Source organism: Lathyrus oleraceus, chromosome 2, assembly GCF_024323335.1.
Source record: "Lathyrus oleraceus cultivar Zhongwan6 chromosome 2, CAAS_Psat_ZW6_1.0, whole genome shotgun sequence".
NCBI lineage: Eukaryota > Viridiplantae > Streptophyta > Magnoliopsida > Fabales > Fabaceae > Lathyrus > Lathyrus oleraceus.
In genome coordinates this window covers 415,583,317-415,606,443 of record NC_066580.1, presented here as the reverse complement: position 1 = coordinate 415,606,443, position 23,127 = coordinate 415,583,317, and positions in this window count along the sequence as shown.

The following is a 23,127-nucleotide window of genomic DNA, read 5'->3' as shown; positions in this document are numbered from 1 at the left end:
TGGATCCTCGACAGATCTTTCTTCTCTTTCCCTAGCCAGGATTGAGATATTTAGACCAAATGATTTGTATCCATCCCCTAGCACGTTTCTCCAGTTGGTGTTTCCATCTTGTCGAGATTAGCCGAGTGTTGTAGCGATGATTTAAATATGTGACATTTGTATCCTTTGTGATAGTTTTGTCAGCATAATCATCAAACATATTCATACATCACATATTTTATTTTTGCATTCGATTCTGATTCTCTGTTTTGGTGATGATATTTCCCCATGCAGGTTTGGTGTGTCTGTCTTCCTTCAGTTGTAGAGTGTCAGTCCCTTAAGCAGAAAGAGTTTAACCTTTCTCATTCCCCACTGAGTTATTTCCTTATGGATGATTATTATTTCAATTTCCTCCCCAGCTAATTATCTGGATGGAACCACTCCCCTTGAGTTATATCCTCATTGGGTTGTTGAGTCTTTGTTTGATCGTTTCTTTCTAGATCTTCCCTAGAGAGATACTTTTGATCCCCCGAGAGTCTATTTCCCAGTAACTGGTAATATTCTTCTCGATTTTTGAGTACTTTAATTTTTCCCAACACCCGGTAAAAATAATCTACTTCCTATATTTTCCCCATCGAATTTGTTTTCACGTTTCCCCAAGTAGTCTATCCTTGATATGTTCATCCTAACCGATGACAGATATTCTTCCTTTGTAGTTTTCTGCCCAGTAAAAAGGTAGTTGTAATCCCTACTTTTCCTTCCCCAGAGAGTTAATCCTTGATATGCTCATCCTAACCGATGATGAGTTTTCTTCTCTTTGCAGTTTTTTGCCCAATAATCGATAGTTGTAAATCATGCTTCCCCCTGCCGAGTATATCATTGATATGTTCACCCTAACTAGTGACAGATATTCTCTCTTTGATATTTGATCCAGTAACCGATAAATATAATTCCTACTTCTTCCAGGCAATCTATCCTTGATATGTTCATCCTAACCGATGACAAATATTCTTCCCCTGAGTCTATCCTTGATACTTTCACTTCAACCAGTGACGAATATTCTCTCTCTTTGGTCTTCTTCCTAGTAATTGGTAGTTGCAAACCCTATTTGATATTTTCCCCCAATAAGTTATTCTTACCCCGTAACGGTAATGAATACACCTCCTTTTTCTCAGCGAGTCATCCTTGATATGTTTACCCCAATTGGTAACGGATGCCTCTCTGTCAGAGTATGTTATCTTCCTACCCAGTAACCAGTAATAGATAATGTACTTCTGGTACTCCTGTGTTGAAGATCTTTCTTCCCTAATTGAGTATGAGGGTGTATTTCCCAAGTAAAGTCGCCAATTCCCTGCTTGGTTCGAGTATTTCGGTTTGTTCTAATTTACCCGTTTTCCCCTGCAAAATTTCCCTTATCCCTAGACCGAGTTCTTCCATTGATTTATTTTCATGGAATTCCCCTCGTATCTCCAGCAGTTTTCAAGTTGTAGCCTGGCCTACGCACAACCTTTATTCCCCAGAGTCTATGTCTCCCTAGTGAGTGTTCCTTATTGTTGATTCTAAGTGTTGGCAGCAATTTTGGTAAAACAAAGAGTGTTCACAAGATGTCATGTGTGATGTCTTAACATAAGATATCATATGTACCTGCTGGAGTTCAAGAACATGTGCATGCAGGATTGTTTCGGAATGCCACATACAATGACAAGGCTTCTGATATTGGCTGTACCTGCTGGAGCTTAAATAAAAGAACATGTTCATACAGGATTGTTTCAGATGACATACACAATGTCATGGCATCTGATATGGCTGTACTTGCTGAAAGCTATAAATGGAAATATGCAGGATTTTTCCAGGATGTCAGACCCGATGTCATGACATCCTGTACACAGAACATTCAGTATGAATTTCTGGTGTTTTGTGATTGCACAATTAATGGCAATCTTTGGATGATTGAAGATATGATTAGCTGGCGCATTCAATCATGGATTACAACCAGATTTTCCAAGGAGATCTATACAGCTGTTATAAAAAGATTTGATTGGAAAATAGATTTAGGGTTTTCAAGATGTCCAATCCTAGCAGAATGCTTCTATAAAAAGGGACTTAGAAAACCTATTTGAATACACAACCAAGACTGAGCGAAATACATAGAGAGAGCTAGGGTTTGTGTCTGTTTAGACGTAAGACTTGTAGGTCATTCAAGTCATCCATAGATGATTGAATTGGACTGATTTATGGTTGTAATTTGTCACTCTAAAGCTGTTAAGCAAGAGTGCGTGTCTTCTTGATCAAAGCTTTGAAGCAAGATCAAGAGTGTGTCTTCTTGATTGAAACTGTGAAGTAAAATCAAGAGTGTGTAATTGAAAAGTATTTTCTTTTCACAAGGGATTGTTGTTTAAAATCACTGGTGTGTGATTGCAAGGGAAGTGAGTGGGTTCTCATATCTAAGAGTGCTTAGGTAGAAATTGCACAGGTAGAGATTAGGTGAGTAAGACTGTAACTTGTTGAAGTGTACGGAGAGTCTTTGAACTAATTCTATTTTAGTGAATTTCCTTCCTGGCTTGGTAGCCCCCAGACGTAGGTGAGTTGCACCGAACTGGGTTAACAATTGCTTGTGTTATTTGCTTTACCATTCTGTTTATTTTATCCATTGTGTGTTAGCAGATATGAGTGTCGTAACATTACCTTCGACATCTTATATCTGATACCAGAATTTCAATTGGTATCAGAGCAGGCATCCTGCTCTGGTTCTGGGTGAGATCTAGGGGCAATACTTTCTGGTACAATGGAGAGAGATGGAGGATCTGTTCATAGGCCACCCATTTTGGATGGTTCTAACTATGACTATTGGAAACCGCGAATGGTAGCGTTTCTGAAATCCCTTGATAACAAGGCTTGGAAAGCTGTGTTAACAGGTTGGGTACATCCTGTCATTACTAAAGAAGGAGAAGCCACCACTAAGAAGCCTGAAGAACAATGGTCCAAGGAGGAGGATGATCTAGCTCTTGGAAACTCTAAAGCATTGAATGCCATATTCAATGGAGTGGACAAGAACATCTTCAGATTGGTAAACAATTGTGAAATAGCTAAAGATGCTTGGGACATTCTCAAAACCACCCATGAAGGCACCTCTTGAGTAAAAATGTCTAGACTACAGCTGCTCACCACCAAATTTGAAAACTTAAGGATGAAAGAAGATGAAAATACTCATGAATTTTACATGAGCATTCTTGAAATTGCAAATGCCTCTGGAGCTTTGGGTGAGAAGATGTCAGATGAAAAGTTAGTAAGAAAAACACTAAGATCACTCCCCAAGAGATTTGCTATGAAAGTCACAGCCATAGAAGAATCTCAAGACATCTCAAATATGAGAATTGATGAGCTAATTGGATCCCTCCAAACTTTTGAGATGGGAATATGTGATGGAGCTGAAAAGAAGGCCAAGAGTATAGCATTTATGTCAAACACTAAAGAGGAAGATGAGGAAAGTGGTCAAGATATTGATGGAGATCTGGAAAATGAGATAGCAATGCCGGGAAGACAGTTTAACAGACTAATGAGAAAGGTAGATGTGAGAGCAAAAGGCAATGTCAAAAACATCACATCTGACATCAGTAAATCCAACAACTTTGGTAAGAAAACAAAGTCTGAAGAAAAGCCCAACGAAGTTCAATGCTATGAGTGTAATGGATATGGTCATATTAAAACTGAATGTGGGACCTACCTCAAGAAACAAAAGAGGAGTCTTGTGGCCTCTTGGTCTGATGGAAATGAAACTGAAGAAGCTACAAACCATGTGACTGCATTGACAGGAAGATGGGGGTCTGAGGAAGAGTCAATTGATGATGAAAGAACCTTTGAAGAGCTGGCCACTACATACAAAGAGTGGTGCCACAGAAGTACAGGAGTGTGCAGACAAGTTGAAAGACAGAAGAAAGTGATAGCTCAGCTGAAAAATGAAAAGGAAGAGTATGTGGAAATCATCTCAAAATTAGAAACTGAAGCTATTTTCTTAAATTCCAAACTAGATGAGATGACTAAGTATGTAAGAATGCTTAACAATGGATCTGCCATCCTAGACAAGATTCTCCAGACTGGCCAAATAACAGGAAACAAATCTGGCATTGGATTCAAGGCTAAGTGCAGTAACACTAGTTGCAAACCAAAATCCAAACCTAAGTGCAGCCATGTTAAAAGCAAACCTGAGATGTCACAACAGCAGAAAGGAAAACATTAAAGATGGAAATGCCAATACTGTGGAAAATTTGGCCACCTGAAGCCCTTCTGCTATAAGCTATATGGTTATCCTGGCCCTGTTCAGTCTCAACACCAATCAAAGTCCAAACATCACAAGACTGGTAACAAAAAGCAATGTGTTCTTAAGACAAAGGTCACAAGTCTAATAGCTCACACTTCCCTCAGAGTCTCAGCCAAAGAAGATTGGTATTTTGACAGTGGTTGCTCCAGACATATGACTGGAAACAAAAATCTGCTGACTGAACTTCATCCTCATGCCATGAGTTATGTTACCTTTGGTGATGGTGAAAAAGGTGAAATCAAGGGAATGGGTAAGCTGGATTGCCCTGGAGTTCTTGATCTTGATGATATCCTACTTGTGAAGGGACTAACTGTTAATCTTATCAGCATTAGTCAACTGTGTGATCAAGGTCTGAATGTAAACTTCACAAGAACTGAATGTCTGATTACTAACAAAGAAAATAAAGTAATCATGAAGGGAGTTAGGTCCAAAGACAACTGCTACATGTGGAGCTCTCAAGAAACTGGATATTCTTCAATGTGTACCTTAGCCAAAGAAGAAGAAGTAAAAATATGGCATCAAAGATTGGGCCATCTGCACTTGAAAGGTATGAAGAGAATCATATTAGTTGAAGCTGTTAGAGGAATTCCCAACTTAAAGATTGATGAGGGAAAAATATATGGAGAATGTCAGATTGGAAAACAAACAAGGATGTCACACCAGAAGCTCAGACATGATACAACTACCAAAGTCCTGGAACTACTTCATATGGACTTGATGGGACCCATGCAAGTAGAAAGCCTTGGTGGGAAGAAATATGCATATGTGGTAGTGGATGATTTCTCCAGATACACCTGGATCAATTTTATAAGAGAAAAATCTGATGTATTTGAAGTCTTTAAGGAGCTATGCCTGAAACTTCAAAGGGAAAAAGAAAGTCCTGTTGTCAAAATTAGAAGTGATCATGGAAAGGAGTTTGAGAACAACAAATTTGCTGAATTCTGCTCTTCATAAGGAATTCATCATGAGTTCTCATCTCCCATCACTCCCCAGCAAAATGGTGTGGTGGAAAGAAAAAATAGGACTCTACAAGAATCAGCCAAAGCCATGATTCATGCTAAGAAGTTGCCCTATCATTTTTGGGCTGAAGCCATGAACACAGCCTGCTATGTCCACAACAGAGTGACATTAAAAAAAGGGACTCCCACAACCCTTTATGAAGTCTGGAAAGGAAGAAAACCTACAGTAAAATACTTCCATGTATTTGGTAGCAAATGCTATATCTTGGTTGATCGTGAGCAAAGAAGAAAGATGGATCCCAAAAGGGATGAAGGAATATTTTTGGGCTATTCAACAAACAGCAGAGCCTATAGGGTCTTCAATTCTAGAACAAATGTGTTGATGGAATCCATTAATGTAGTGGTTGATGATCAACAGACTGATGTCACAGACGATGTCGAGACATCTCTAAATGATTCTCCAGCTGACTCCTCAGACAAGAATAAGGAAGAAGAACCACCTCAAGCTGAACCTGAAGATGACAAAATCAACAAGGGACCCTCTATCAGAATTCAGAAGGATCATCCTAAAGACCTTATCATAGGAGACCCAGATAAAGTAGTCACTACTAGATCAAGGGAAGTAATCTCACATGGCTGCTTTGTGTCAAAGATTGAACCTAGAAATATCAAGGAAGCCTTGATTGATGAGTTCTGGATCAATGTCATGCAAGAAGAGTTAGGTCAATTCAAAAGGAATGAAGTATGGGAATTGGTTCCTAGACCTGAAGGAGTAAATGTCATAGGTACAAAGTGGGTATATAAGAATAAATCTGATGAACAAGGGGTTGTTACAAAAAACAAAGCTAGATTAGTAGCTCAAGGATATATTCAAGTTGAAGGAGTTGACTTTGATGAAACTTTTTCTCCTGTAGCTCGCCTTGAGTCCATTAGATTATTGCTTGGAGTGGCATGTATTCTGAAATTCAAACTGTTTCAGATGGATGTAAAAAGTGCCTTTCTAAATGGCTATCTAAATGAAGAAGTATATGTTGAACAGCCTAAAGGCTTCACATATCCAAATCTTCCAAAACATGTGTACAGATTGAAGAAAGCCCTCTATGGGTTAAAACAAGCTCCCAGGGCTTGGTATGAGAGACTCACAGTGTTCCTCACTAACAATGGATACAAGAAGGGAGGTATTGACAAAACTCTGTTTGTGAAGAATGAAGGAGGGAAGCTCATGGTGGCACAAATATATGTAGATGACATTGTATTTGGTGGAATGTCGGAACAAATGGTTGAACATTTTGTTAGACAAATGCAATCTGAGTTTGAGATGAGCCTTGTTGGAGAACAGATGGTTGAACATTTTGTTAGACAAATACAAGTCAAACAGATGGAAGACTCTATCTTTTTATCTCAAAGCAAGTATGCCAAGAACATTATAAAGAAGTTTGGCATGGAGAATGCAAGCCATAAAAGAACACCTGCTCCTACACATGTAAAAATCTCCAAAGATGAAAATGGTGTCAGTGTAGATCAAAGTCTATACAGAAGCATGATAGGAAGTCTGTTATATCTCACAGCAAGCAGACCTGACATTGCATTTGCTGTTGGTGTATGTGCTAGATATCAAGCTGAACCAAAAGTCAGTCACATAAACTAAGTAAAGAGAATACTGAAATATGTTAGTGGCACCAGTGACTATGGGATGTTATATACTCATGGATCTGGATCTATGTTGGCTGGATATTGTGATGCAGACTGGGTTGGGAGTGCTGATGATAAGAAGAGCACATCAGGAGGATGTTTCTTCTTAGGGAACAATCTGATTTCATGGTTCAGCAAGAAACATAACTGTGTATCTCTATCCACTACTGAAGCCGAATACATAGCAGCTGGAAGTAGTTGTTCTCAACTGGTCTGGATGAAACAAATATTGTCTGAATACAATGTCACACAAGAAGTCATGACATTATACTGTGATAACCTGAGTGCTATAAATATTTCCAAGAATCCTATTCAGCACAGCAGGACAAAGCACATTGATATTAGGCACCACTTCATCAGAGAACTTGTGGAAGAGAAGATCATAGCACTAGAGCATGTTCCTACAGAGAGGCAGTTAGCTGACATATTCACAAAAGCTTTGGATGCCAATCAATTTGAATGTTTAAGGGGAAAATTAGGGATATGTATGTATGAGAATCTATAACAATCAAAGGAGTCTGTGGATAGTTCTCATAAAAAGAGTATGGAGTTTTGTGAGGAATGGGGTAGTAAAGGATGTGATGGATGTGAAGATGCTATGAGATTTATTTATCTTTGGTCAATTTTGACTAAAAAGGGGGAGAATGTGGAGCTGGAGCTGGGTGGAGCTGGGTACTGGGTGAGTTGTATGTGGCTGATCAGTAGGACAGCTATTATTGATGTTGAAGCAGATGTCAGTATGACAGTTTGGCTGGTACAGGTGCTGGAGTTACAGTAGCTGTTATTTGATGAATGCACAAATTTAGGGGGAGAAGAAGTACCCTTGTGCATTGTGCATTTGTGTGTCTTACTAGTTGCATCCATAACTAGTAATTCTATTTGTTGCACAAATTTAGGGGGAGGAGAAGTACCCTTGTGCATGTGCGTATTACTAGTAGCCATAGCTAGTAATTGTTTTGCTTCTGCTGCTGATTAAACTACTGTTATGTTGTTTAAACTGCTGATAGTTTGCCTTGTGAACAAAAAGGACAGATATATGTTTTAGCCAAAATTTGCCAAAGGGGGAGTTTATTGATTCTAAGTGTTGGCAGCAATTTTGGTAAAACAAAGAGTGTTCACAAGATGTCATGTGTGATGTCTTAACATAAGATATCCTATGTACCTGCTGGAGTTCAAGAACATGTGCATGCAGGATTGTTTCAGAATGCCACATACAATGACAAGGCTTCTGATATTGGATGTACCTGCTGGAGCTTAAATAAAAGAACATGTTCATGCAGGATTGTTTCAGATGACATACACAATGTCATGGCATCTGATATGGTTGTACCTGCTGAAAGCTATAAATGGAAATATGCAGGATTTTTCCAGGATGTCAGACCCGATGTCATGACATCCTGTACACAGAACATTCAGTATGAACGTCTGGCATTTTGTGATTGCACAATTAATGGCAATCTTTGGATGATTGAAGATATGATTAGCTGACGCATTCAATCATGGATTACAACCAGATTTTCCAAGGAGATCTATACAGCTGTTATAAAAAGATTTGATTGGAAAATAGATTTAGGGTTTTCAAGATGTCCAAGCCCAGCAGAATGCTTCTATAAAAAGGGACTTAGAAAACCTATTTGAATACACAACCAAGACTGAGCGAAATACATAGAGAGAGCTAGGGTTTGTGTTTGTTTAGTCGTAAGACTTATAGGTCATTCAAGTCATCCATAGATGATTGAATTGGACTGATTTGTGGTTGTAATTTGTCACTCTAAAGCTGTTTAGCAAGAGTGTGTGCCTTCTTGATCAAAGCTTTGAAGCAAGATCAAGAGTGTATCTTCTTGATTGAAACTGTGAAGTAAATCAAGAGTGTGTAATTGAAAAGTATTTTCTTTTCACAAGGGATTGTTGTTTAAAATCACTGGTGTGTGATTGCAAGGGAAGTGAGTGGGTTCTCATATCTAAGAGTGCTTAGGTAGAAATTGCACGGGTAGATATTAGGTGAGTAAGACTGTAACTTGTTGAAGTGTACGGAGAGTCTTTGAACTAATTCTATTTTAGTGAATTTCCTTCCTGGCTTGGTAGCCCTCAGACGTAGGTGAGTTGCACCGAACTGGGTTAACAATTGCATGTGTTATTTGCTTTACCATTATGTTTATTTTATCCATTTTGTGTTAGCAGATATCAGTGTCGTAACATTACCTTCGACATCTTATATCTGATACCAGAATTTCACTTATGGAATGCATTATACTTGTCGCAGCCTAAAAAATATAGTGTGCGAAAAAACAATCGGCGAAGAAGAAATGACAGAAGAGTCGCCACCGTGCGTTATTTATCCCAAAGGAGGGAAAGGAAACGCTCGAAGTAAACCTGGAGAAAGGAAAGGAAAAGACAAGGTCTAGCAACCAAATCTTGGGTTCGGGAGTCGATTATGCGAAGGGAAGGTATTAGCACCCCTACGCATCCGTAGTACTCTACGGGATCCACTCTTGTTGTTCTTGTCTAAAGGGTGTGTGTTTATCTAATGTACTATTTACTAAAAAAGGGTCAAGAGAAAAATGACTCGCACAAATATCGCATCCATTGCATATGTATCTCATCTGAATATGAGAATCAAAGTCTTCGTAGCTCGGCTACCTATGGGTAAAAGAGATGTGTGCTCGCCAAGACATCACGTCTTGTGCCTACATATCTCATATGGAATGAGAATCAGAGCATAATGTAGTTCAACTAACTACGGGAATAAGGGTCTCGATTGCAACTAGGGCAAGAGAAAGGGAATGTCTCGATCGCAACGAGGGCGAGAGAAAGGATCGCAACAAGGGCGAAAGCAAACAAGGATTAGTTGTTAGTCGTTAGTCAAACTCGTCAAGACATCGCATCTTGTGCCTACGTATCTCATCTAAACATGAGAATCAGAGTTGCCGTAGTTCGGCTACATAGGGATTGCCATCTGAACAAGGACTTACAAAGGAGGACACCAGTTGTGTCAAAGGAGAGTGGGCAATGTGTTCACATCCTAGCAGCAGGTGTCGCAGCTCGCTGAATCGAGTCTTAGGCAGTTACCTCTTTGCAATAGAACGGACTACATGCCACAAGATCGGAGACGCTCGGAAAGGTCTAGAAGTGGGGGAAGCTCTGCCCTAGAGTTGTCATGCAATATGTACTTAAGTGTTAGGATTTACAAATGGGAATATCTACCTAATGTTAGCATGCAAAGAATATGGGAATTTTACCTATGTTATCATACAAAAGAATAAGGGAATCCTACCTATGTTATCATACAAAAGGATATGGGAATCCTACCTATGTTATCATAGAAAAGGATATGGGAACCCTACCTATGTTATCATACAAAAGGATATGGTAATCCTACCTATGTTATCATACAAAGGGTTCTATCTAATGGGTGCTACCTAATCGGAACAAGAATTGACGAGTGGAGCAAGGAGAGGTGCTAGGGATAAGGGTAGATGGCGATGCATGAAGCAATCGACTTACAAGGTTGATGGCGATGCATAAAGCAATCGACTTACAAGGTTGATGGCGATGCATAAAGCAATCGACTTACAAAAGGGTGGATGAATACGTGCTGGTTCTGTTAGGTTTTGAAAAATGATTACTCGACGTTGGATCGAGGTTTTGATCTTGCTTTGAAATGGCTATCGAATGTTCATTTTAATTCTTGTATTAACAAATGAAATAAGAATGAAAGAATAAATATTATACATTTCATGGGAGAGGGATACATTTGTTATGAATGGGGGTTGACATGGCAATCAAGCAATATAAATATATGCCTCATACACCATACAAGTAGGCAACAGTTAATCAACAATAAGATATTTAAACAAGTATATGATCAAATCAAATAATCAAAGAATGAAATGAATGAGCATTAAATAATGTATGAGAAGTATAACCATGTTAATCAATCAAACAAATAGGAGAATGGATGAAAGAATCAAGTATAAAAATATCAGGTTAATCGGACAAGTGAAACTATGCACACAAAGAATCAATGAATAATTTAATCGGGAAATGATGCAAGGATCAAACAAAATTGGGATGAAAGACCTCTAATACATGGCATATGAGATGAACAAGGGAGGATCAAAAGATCTCTTCAATTGCCTTAAGCAATCCCTAAGTCAAACATCAATCATACAAAAGTCAACTATAAAGTCAAGTCAACTTAAAAATCATCAAATAAATAGTAAATTAATTCAATAAATTATGAAAAAATAAATTAAATGAGGTGGGGTCAGGACATCATCATCCCCCAAAAAGATTTCAAAAATAATGAAAATTGGATATTGAATTAATTGAATCAAAACAAAGGTCAAACCAAAAGTCAAACAACAAGATTAGGTTAGAAATAAATCAAAAATAAATTGAAAATGGGAAATAAAAATTCAATAAAAGGTCAAGTTGACCATGAGACATTGGTCAACCATCATCCCAAAAATCAGAAGTTAAAAATAATTTTAAGTTATGAAAATAAAATAAGTGAAAAAAGTGTGTTAAAATGGCCTATTTGAAACGAATATTCAAAATAAAATATTAACATAAAATAAAACAAAAATAAAAAATAAAAATAAATTAAATAATACATTAAGGAAGTTAAAAATATTTTTTTTGTATTTTTATGAATAAATAAAATATTTTTAAATAATTAAAAGAAAACAGCATAAAAAAAAGAGTAAAAGAAATGGACATGAAATAAAAATGTTAAATGGGCTTTGTGTGTGGGTGCGAATAGCAGGTGCTGGAAAGCCCAATCCAACAATAAATAATCAGCATGTGACATATGAAAAAATAAAAATGTACATTTAATTTAACCAACTAACGTGATACCATGTGGATCGGTCAAGTCTCATTTAAAGGCACGAAACGACAAAAGCCATGGGCGGACGTGATTGGATCTGGACGCGTGATCTAGCGGTCCAGATCGCGCCATAACGTGGTTTCTCATGCAATACCACAAATAACGTTTAAAAGCCATGCAACAGCCCAGCCAAAATCGTGAAACGCGGGCAAACACTTCCAATTTCCAAACAACATTTCTCATTCCATAGTACACCAAATGCCATGCCATAAAGAGCAAAGTTCGAGTTTGAAGCAAGGTGAACATCATGGTGTTTTGTTTTAGTGAAAATGATGGCTCTAACATAAAGAAATATGGACAGTAAGGTGTACACATGAGCATGGATACCAACAGAAAAATAGCAACTCAACTTCAAGTTCACCAAGCAATGCTTCATGAGGATGTTTTCATGGACAAATATGGTACAACAACAACATGATTGTGAACATGGTATAATGGCAAACAAGCATGGTAGTAGCATGAAAAAAAACAGTAGTAAGCATAAGCATAATGGTGAGGATAATAAGCTATACATGTCCATGAAAAAGAAAGTAGAAGCTTACCTAGTGGAGAAGATGGAAGAGGAATAATACTGCTGCTTGTGCTTTGCAAACTTGTAGAGTGGAAATGGAATGAAATGGACTTCTTACTCCTTGCCTTGCTTGCTCTTGCTCAACTCGAAAATGGCAGCCACCCTCCTTAGGTTAGGGTTTTAGTGCTTATATATGTTGGGTTTAAAGTGTCTAATGGGATGAAATCCAATTTGTTTTGGTTATGTGCATTTGGAGCAAAAAATGGCAATGTGAGGTGGTATGAGCAAATCTCTTGTTTTGGAAAAACTTAAGTGAGTGGACAAGATAAGTACATGGCCAAATGAGGTAAAGAAAGTGGGCTGGTCGTTTGTGCAGCATTATTGGTCTGGTTTGGTAGGCAAGAAAATAAGTTCAAGTGAGTGACTTTTGGACCATGTATCTTGATGATTGTGTGACCAAATGGCAAGGTAATGAAAGCAATAGCAATAGGGTATGGAACTTAGAATTTTCCATGTTGAACATATCTTGAAATGATGAATGGAAAGGGATGGAAAATAGCCATGAAGTTCAAGTTTTCAGGCTGCCAAAACAGTTGGGCCAGTTTGGCCTAAGTGCTGTCCAAAAGCTAGGTTCATGATGCCAACTTTAGATGCATGCATCTCTCCAACCAAAAATCCAAATGAGGTGATTCCAAAAGGATGTGGAAGAGGGCATAACAATGTACAATTGTCATGAAGAAAGTGTTTCCATAAGGTGCCTTGAAGTGCAAGAAATTTGGCCCATAAGTCTTGACAAATTTTACAATTTTTGGACTTGGAAAATTTTCTAAGTGTCTTAAAATAAAGTCCTACTTTGACCAAGCATAACTTTCTCAATTTTAATCCAAATGAAACAAACTATATACCTCTAGAAAGCTTGGAACAAGAGGAACAACTTTCATGTTGGAGAAATTTTCAAATGGAGATTGCATCTTGGTGGAAAATTGGCTTAAAGTGGATGCAAAAACCATAAAAACTTGCCTTAAATGGAAAGTCAAACATTTCCATATTTAGTAATTTTTCCAACTCTTGATTAAATGGTGAATCCATGATCCAATCTTGGTCAAATTTCACATGTGGGCTTCCTTGGGCATGAATTTTGAGATCCCACCTTCAAAATGTCAGGAGTTGACTTTTTGACCCCACAGTTGACTTTTCCCAAACCGTCTAATTCCAGATTCCATTGATCAATTGAGGCACCTCTGGCTCAAATAAAGAGCTGATTTTTTGTATGTAGACCCTTGTGGACATGTGGATGGCCTTGAAACCCTGATTTCTGATTAAATTCATATGCGCACTCTGAGAGCTCTGAATCTTCTACTGATGAAACTGAGGACCAAATAGGATACTTAGACCACCTTGAAACCCTTGAGACTTGTATAATCGGAGAATGAAGTCCAATGCTCAAACTTGCCCTGTGTAGGCCCCTTCTGTTAAGGAGTGATCAATAAAACCCTGATTTCCCAAGTCACTGATGCAGTATGTAATGAGTATGACCTAGTATGGTGCTAATGCAAAATGTGAAATACAACCCCATGCTTCCAAAATAAAAGGGTAAATTTGGGGGTATTACAATACTCTTGTGGACTTCCAGTCTCTATGGATTCTTTTCCTTTGTGGTAATATTTTCCCCACAAATATTATTTTTAACACTTCATACCATATGCATCATGAGGTCTCTTAGGGACCAAAATTTGTTTCTATATGTTGTTATTTAAGTCCATTATACTAAGTTGATACGAAGATTTTAACCTTCACATCCTCAGTTAGAATGTCCTTAAATAAAGGCAGCTGTAAGACCCCAATTTCGACCCTAAGATCCCTCATGTTACTCATCATATGCATTGGCTTTGGGATCACACATTGACATCCTCCTTACTCCTCATTCATTGGGTTTGAATTGGGAGATATCACCAAGCATATTTTGATTGTATCATACTTTGTTTTTCATTATTTACTAACCAAAATACCAAAAATATGTCAATGTATAGTTTGTTACTTTTATAGGTAGTGTGTATGTTCACCCATGCTCCATCAAGCTCATATCTAGGGTTTAAGACCCTCAATGAAAATAGACTAATCAAGATATGGTTCATATTGATTCTAGACATCATATATGGATCCCCATGGTCTTCACATATCATTTTGATCAAGAATTCATCAAGAGTTGAAGCTTGCTTGCCTTGGAAGCCCTAATTCATCTGGGTATCTTATGTGACTTCCTCAGCAAGTTCTTCATCATTTGATCAAATATTTCAAGGGATACTTCATATTACACATATATGGTCCTCCATGAGTCCCAAAGATCAAGAGAATGTCAAGCTAGCAAGATGGTTCATGGTGGTTGACCAGAGAAAGTCAACTGGTCAAAACTGGGATTCCCTAGACCCTATCTCCTACAACTTTTGTCATATGAAAATGATTCCAAGATAAACATTACTTCTTATGACATTCTAAACAACTTTCGTGTTGAAGACAAGATCTAGTTTTTCTTGGAAAGTCATTTTTTATGGTGAAAGATTATAGGTTATTTTGGGCCATTACCATTGAACAAGTGATTTTCCTCAACTTATAAAATGCATAACTCCTTCATTCAAAATCCAAATGAGGTCAAATTTGTGACCAAATTAAAGAGGTTTAAAAGAGTTACAACTTTCATGGAGTAACTTTATCCATTTGAAGTCCATAGCAAAAGTTATTCAAGGTGGAAGAAGTGAACATTTGACTTGGTACTAATAAAATTTTCAATTATGTTTGATTTTCCAAACTTCCACCTCAAAATTCATCATGATCCAAGCTTCAAATGGAAAAGTGTTCAACATGAAAGTTGTTCCCCTTGATCTCAAATTTCCCAAAACTCCAAGATCATCTCATTTGGATCAAAATTGAGGACTTGCGCATGGGTGCAATGCATGAACCCATTTGGAAGATTCTCATAACCATTTTCTATTCCATATTGCATGGCTTCATGAATTACTTTCAGCATCACATGTGCACGATTTTAGATCAATTCCAATCATTCTTTGGGCTTTGTACACGCCCATGCAAGCTTGCATGAGGTAATTGCTATTTTTGGATTTCAAATGGAAGTGTGTCGAAAGCATGTGATAAGCCTATAAATACAAGTGCCATGAGCTCAGAAATGCATCAACACCTTGCCCAAGCTTTTCCAAGACAACTCTGATCCCTCACTCCATATAATTTCTTGAGGATTTCATTAAAATCGAGTTTGAATTTCACCTTCTGTTTTTGAAATTCAAACTCCAAGAATTCATTGCCCTTTCCATCTCAATTGATCACTGCAAGCAAGAGGAAGAGGAATCAAGTAAATCCAGATCAAGATCAAGCAAATTTGAAGCTACTCGAATGTGAAAATTCAGAAACTTCATCTCTTCAATTCTCTCTCAATTCTTCACTATTCTTTGTGATTTTTGGTTGGTTGAAGTCCTACCAATATAGGCCACAAAATTGAGTTGCTTTGAGGTCAAATCGAAGCAACTCAGTTCATGATCCTCAAAATTCAAATCCTTGTATCTTGTTATATACTTAGAATTGGAGAAAATTGAGGTCAGATTCGTGATCCTGAGCATTTTCTCTTCAAATTAGTGTCCTTGTTTTCCATTTTTCATGAAGTTTAGGTTGGACCGGTCCGGTGGTCCTCACCGGAGAAGATGACCAGAGCTAGGGCTCCGGTGCTGTGTTGGCAAGGTTACAACCATCTGATCTTGGTCTAACGTTTTAATCCTATCCCTTGCTTTGGCACACTACGCGTGTACACGCGTTGACGGAGGTGTTGGATGGAAGCGCGCGCTTGGCCATCAGATCTCCCACCTCAATTAATGAGGGAGAACTGATGGCCCTTGTTTTTTTGAATTTCTTTTTATTTTCTAATTTTTCATTTAATCCCTTTTTTTTGGTTTAATTCTTATTAATTTCATTTTTAATCCAAAAAATATGGGACTTTCACCAAAAATCTTTAAATATTTTTATCTTTCATTTTCTGATTTAAAATTGTTTTTTGGATTAATTTTTATATTTTTTATGAATTAAATGTTTTTGTGCATATTTTTAATTGTTTAAAAATACTTCTGACTTTTTAAAAATCACAATTTTTTTTGTCTAAGGTCCTTTGATCTTGTTTGACCTAGGATAAATCTATTGCCCATTTATTTGGTGTTTTGAAGAGGTTTTAGGTTATGACCAAACTAATCTGTATTTTAATGCATTTTTAATTTGATTTTTTAATTGATTAATTGTGTAAAAATTGTGTTGAGCCATTTTTATAGTCTTGTGATGTTTGACTATTTGTTTGGACCTTGGTCAATGTTGATTTGACTTTTGTTGGATTAAAATCATTGGATTTAGGGGATTGATGAAATGTACATTTCATCTCCCAAAATGAATGAATGATTTTAATTTGATAAAATTCCTCCCATGATCAATTTGTGTTTCTCTCATTTCCCCTCCCCTTTCATATTCATCCCTATTCTTTCCCATTCCTTTCATTGACCAATGAAATCTCAATATCCTAAGGCTAATTGGTTCATCAATGACCTTGTGTCAGATGAACCAATACAAGTATGGATGAGATAGGCCTATCCCTTTTGATCTTTTCTTTTAGTGTGTGATATGTTTTAGGAGTTTGGTTTATCATACCAAATCTCTAACATGCATTAACACCTAATTTTTTATTGCCCGACCTCAAATAGTTGTGACTTTTGCATAAGTCCAATTGCGATTGCTTAACATAGAGCTAAATTTGACCTTAAAGGCATAACATTCTAGTAAGTAAGATTGTAAGTATCCCATCTTTCATGGTATTGTGTGGAAACTTAGCCTTTTTTCCTTTCTATGGAAGATGTCTTGGTTCAAGGATCCATGCTTGTTAATAGATGGTTGAGTGTTCTCCAAAGAATGACTTAATCAATTGAAAAGCAAAACACCACTAACAATCCATTAACCTTGACTAACATTTGACTAACTCTTATTGACATTGCTTTTACTTTCAAGTCATTTACTTTATGCAATTTAATTTCTAGTCATTTATCATTCCTTGCCATTTAGATTTCATTTAACTTGTTTATGTTTATGCCATTTTCACTTTGCTCATTTGAGCCATATATTGTGATTGTATATATTTGTTTGTGCTTGTGGTCTTAGAACCTTAAAGTACATAATAAATAACAAAAACCCTAACAAATGCTTGAGTGGACTATTAAGCTTGATCTGAAATTTGGGACTTAGGATTAGGAAACATTCCATATGCAAATGGACTTGGCCAATGCCAACATTTTGAAACCAAGTTATTGAGAATTGAGCCTTCATCTGATGCAAGTATTGGGATTTAGTTGAACTCATCTGCTACATGGTCTTGGTGCAACTTTTATTTTGATCTTATGTCTAATTCCTTATTCTAAGTTAGTCAAGGAGTATTTTATTTGATACATGAGAAGATAAAGAAGACTGCTAGCTATGGGGTATGCTTGCTTGGATATGGCCATCTTTATTTAATGTTTTGATCTGCATGATGCTTGATATTGCTAAATGCTTGTTGATAATTGCTTGATTCAAAGTCCAAAGGAAAAATAGGTTTTATATATGACATTCTTGTCTGTTGGATTGTATCCCATTGCTCATATCTTTTCAAATCTTAACTTTTAAATTTATGCTTAGGATTAGTCCCTTCATCTCCTACCACTTCTTAAATTTCAAAATCTCTCCCCCTTTTCAAAGATCTTCTTTGCTTGTGATTTCAAACCTAGACTTTGTTTAAATGATTAGAAACTTTGGCCTTATGCCAATGAATTTTCAAACTTTTTCTTTCTTAAATCAAACTTGTAAATAAATATAATCATATTGACTTAAAATTTCAAAAGACAAAAAGAACTAACACTCATTCAAACTTTCGAGCCTTTTGTGCCATTTTTTCACTTAAATTTTGTTTAAAAGCTATCCACTCATTTTGAAATTGATACCATGAACTACGAGGCTTTGATCCATCATTCTTATGTTGATACATAGGCACAAGACCTAAGGTCTTGTCAAACACAAAAATATAATCAATGAATTATTTTCTCATCCCCACACTCTATTTTTATCAAACATCTTTTATACCAAACACACATACACACATAAAAAAGGGCTCCCTATGAGTACTTAGGACACTTCGGATGCTAATACCTTCCCTCTGTGTAACCAACCCCTTTACCTGTAATCTCTGGCATTTTATTAGTTTTGATTTGAAAACTTCTTATCTTTGGGTTTTGTTCATATTTTTCCCTTTTCCTTTAGAAATAATAAAAGTGCGGTGGCGACTCTAGTTTTATTGAAATCAAGCTTATACATAGCTTAATGCTCATGAATTCACCGCTACACACTGTAAGACTCCAATTTTGACCCTAAGATCCCTCATGTAATTTCATCATAAGCATTAGCATTGGGATCATACCTTGGCATCCTCCTTGTCCTTCTTTCATTGGGTTTGTTTTAGGAGAGATCACCAAGCACTTTCTGATTTTTTATTTTAATTGCATTTTCTTCAATAATTCATATTAAATTTAATATTGATCCAAAAAATATGAGACTTACACCAAAAAATTTCAAATATTTTTCTCTTTCATATTCTGAATTAAAATTATTTTTTGGATCATTATTAATATTTTTCATGAATTAATTGATTTTTAATTTTTTTTAATTTGCTATTATACATATCATTCTAATTGTTTATGTTAGTGTAATTTTCACTTTGTCCATTTGGACCATATTGTGTGATATATTTTGTTTGTGTTACTTTGTTTGTTTGTTTGTGTGGTCTTTGACCATTAATGTACATAATAAAAACAAAAACCCTAAAAAATTTTGAGTGGACTGTTGATTTGATCTTGGGAAAATGAACTTAGAACTTAGGCAACATCTCTTTGCTAATGGACTTGGCCAATGCCAACTTGTTGAAGAACCAAGTGCTTGCAAATTTTGACTTTATCTGATACATCATTCAAGATCTCTCTAAGATTCATCTGCAACATGATCATTGTGAAGCTGTTAATTTGAACCTATGACGTGTGGAATTCATCTGTTGCTTGGGCTATTTTGAAGAAGATCATGAAGTGGATAAGTTTAGATGAGGCATCTTTATTTGATGCCTTGCTCTTCAAGATAATATAATTATGCATTTGTATGTTGTTTGATTCTAAAAGTCCAAGGGAATTCTGGGTTTCTATTGACATACTTGTCTATTGGATTGCTACCTATTTGGTCAGATCTTTTCAACTCTAAACTTTTAAATTTTGTGCATAGGATAGTCTCTTCATCTTCTCCCCATTTCTTTAATTTCAAAATCTCTCCCTCCATTTAAAAAAAAAATCTTTGTGTGAACTACTTTTGTTCTAAACCTTGACAACTTTCAAAAAGATAGAAACTTTGGCCTTATGCCATTGCATTTTCAAACTTCATTTTCTTTAATCAAACTTGTAAATAAACTTAACTATACTTGACTTAAACTTTCAAAAAGCCAAAAAATAACTAACTCATTCAAACCATTTTAGGCCTTTGTGCCCTTCAAACCTAATTTTTGTTAAAAGCAATACATCCACTTTGAAATTTGTATCACGAACTACGAGGTTTTGATCCCTCATTCTTATATTGGTACGTAGGCACAAGACCGAAGGTCTTGTCAAACACAAAAATATAATTAATGAATTCTTTTCTCATCCCCCCATTCTATATGTTTGTAAACATCACTTTATACGAAATACATATGCACACAAAAAGGGCTCCCTAGGAGTACCTAAGACACTTTGGATGATAACACCTTCCCTCTATGTAACCAACCCCTTACCTGTGATCTCTGACTTTTATTAGTTTTTATTTGAAAACTTCTTACTATTTGGTTTTTGTTCGTACTTTTTCCCTTTTCCCTTGGAAACAATAAAAGCGCGGTGGCGACTCTTGTTAATTGATCTCTAGCTTGTCAATAGCTTGATGATCATGAATTTCCCACTACACACACCGCCAATACTCAAACTAATCCAAAAGAACATTATAAAGCAATTACAATTAGGAGTGGCAGAGTGATTGAAAATGGAGTCGGTGAAAATCCATTAAAAGAAAGAGTTGTGATTGAAAAACGAGAGGGAGAGATAAAAGAAAGTGACGAGGAGGTAGAAGAACAAAAGAATAAAGAAGCATTAGTTGAAAATGAAATAGAAAAGAATGAGAAAAAATGATTGATGAACAGAAATAGAAAAATCAGAAGAAAAGGAAAAATAAGATGAAGAGTTTGCTAGTGAAAAATCGTTCGTATCCTCAGGCTCCTGTCAAGAAAGATAAGGAACGACAGTATGCTAGATTTCTGGATATTTTCAAACTGTTGCAAATCAATATCCCGTTTTCGGAAGCTTTGTAATAGATGTCGACATACGCCAAGTTCATGAAGAAGATTATTACAAAATAGAGAAGATATATAGATAATGAGACTATTCATGTAGACGTAAGTTTTAGTGCAATTATTTAGAGAATCCTCCCACAAAAGGAGAAAGATCATGGTCGTTGTCGCAATCTGAAAAATACAGTGCGCGAAAAAACAACCGGCGAAAGAAAATGACAGAAGAGTTGCCACCATGCGTTATTCATCCCAAAGGAGGGAAAGGAAACGCTCGGAGTAAACCTGAAAAAGGAAAGGACAAGACGGGGTCTCGCAACCAAATCTTGGGTTCGGGAGTCGGTTATGCAAAGGGAAGGTATTAGCACCCCTACGCATCCGTAGTACTCTACGGGATCCACTTTTGTAGTTCTTGTCTAAAGGGTGTGAGTTTATCTTGTGCTGTTTACCAAAAAAAAGGGTTAAATGAAAATGACTCGCGCGGATGTCGCATCCACTGCATACGTATCTCATCTGAATATGAGAATCAGAGTCTTCGTAGCTCGGCTGACCTATGGGTTGGGGGATGTGTGCTCGCTAAGACATCGCGTCTTATGCCTACGTATCTCATCTGGAATGAGAATCAGAGCAAGCCGTAGTTCGGCTAACTACGGGGTTATGGAGTGGGTTTTGGACGAATGATGTTACTACGCAATCTACTGGATGCTCGACCTTTGGAGACTTACTCACCTGTAATAGAAGGAGTAAACGTGTGTTTAGGAGAAGAAAAATCAATGAAGGGTTAGGGTTTGGTGAACTCATGCAAAAAGGCAGTCCTTGACAAAGGAACCTGTAAAAAAAACACACAAAAACATTGCCTCCTATCGAGGTCTTCCAGCTAGGAAAGCAGTAAAATGCGGGAAAAATGTAAAAGTACCACGCGGATAGAGATCCGAAGTAACAGCAGTTAGAGGAATGGGAAACCCAGGGATCCTTCCAAGCTAAACACCATCAAAGAAAGTGAGTCAGTACAGGTAATCGGAATGAAACCTTCAGGGGGTATCCCACAAATAAAGTGGAAAACCACGCAAGTTATCCCTGCAAAAGTCATGTGAGCCCTCACAAAAACTCAACAAACAGGTTAGAGACAAAAAAATAGGGTAATCAAGGGTTGCCCCCAAATCAAAATGTAACCACATGAATCATGCCATTAAAATTCACAAAAAAGACTCGCATCAAAAGGGTATCAAATTCACCCATAATACCTCATACATTTAGAGCATTCAAATTAAAGGCATAAAGATGATGGATATAGGGCAAACCTAATTGGAGAGCTTGATTGAAATTGAGTTGCACCCGTGAGGTTTACAAAACAATCTTTAGGGTTTATGTGAGGCAGAGGTGATTCTGTGCAGTTGAGTTCCCTTCAGGGTTTGGAGGCTGCTCTGAACTCTGTTAGCTCTTCTCTCACTATCTTTTTCCTCAGGGTAATAGGAATAGAATCCATATTTGTTTCACTGAAACTCTAGTATTTATAGCCTAATATTGGTAGCTTAGTGGGCTTTTGAGAGAGGTCCAAGTCTGAGATTTTTTCTTTTATTTATTTATTTATTTTTATTTTTATTTTTATTTTTTTTCGTTTTATTTTTCGTTTTATTTTTTATTTTATTTTTTTTATTTTTTATTTTTTTTTAAATAAAGTTTCTTGGATCTAATTCTGATTGACATGATGAAATGCAATGTATCTAATGTTAAATGACCTAAAAATGAATGCATGCATGAGGTGTAAAGCGTATGCTTCCAGGAAAAATGAAGGGTAAATTTTGGGGTATTACAGTCGTGTCACGATATTGTAGTGGTAAATTCATGACCATTAAGCTATGGATAAACTTAACGTGAATAAAACCAGAGTCGCCACCATGATTTATTGTTTCCAAAAGAAAAGGGAAAAGTACGAACAAAATCGAAAGATAATAAGTTTTCAAATCAAAACTAATAAAATGCCAGAGATTACAGGTAAGGGGGTTGGTTACACAGAGGGAAAGTGTTAGCACCAAAAGTGTCCTAGGTACTCCTAGGGAGCCCTTTTTTATTTGTGTATGTGTTTTGGTATAAAATGATGTTTGCAATAAATAGAATGTAGGGATAAGAAAAGAATTCATTAGTTATATTTTTGTGTTTGACAAGACCTTCGGACTTGTGCCTACGTACCAGCATGAAAATGAGGAATCAAAACCTCGTAGTTCGTGGTATCAATTTCAAAGTGAGTGGATTTCTTTTAACAAAAATTTAAATTTAAAAGAGGCACAAAGGGCCTAAAAGAGTTTGAATGAGTGTTAGTTCTTTTTGTCTTTTGAAATTTTAAGTTAATATGATTAG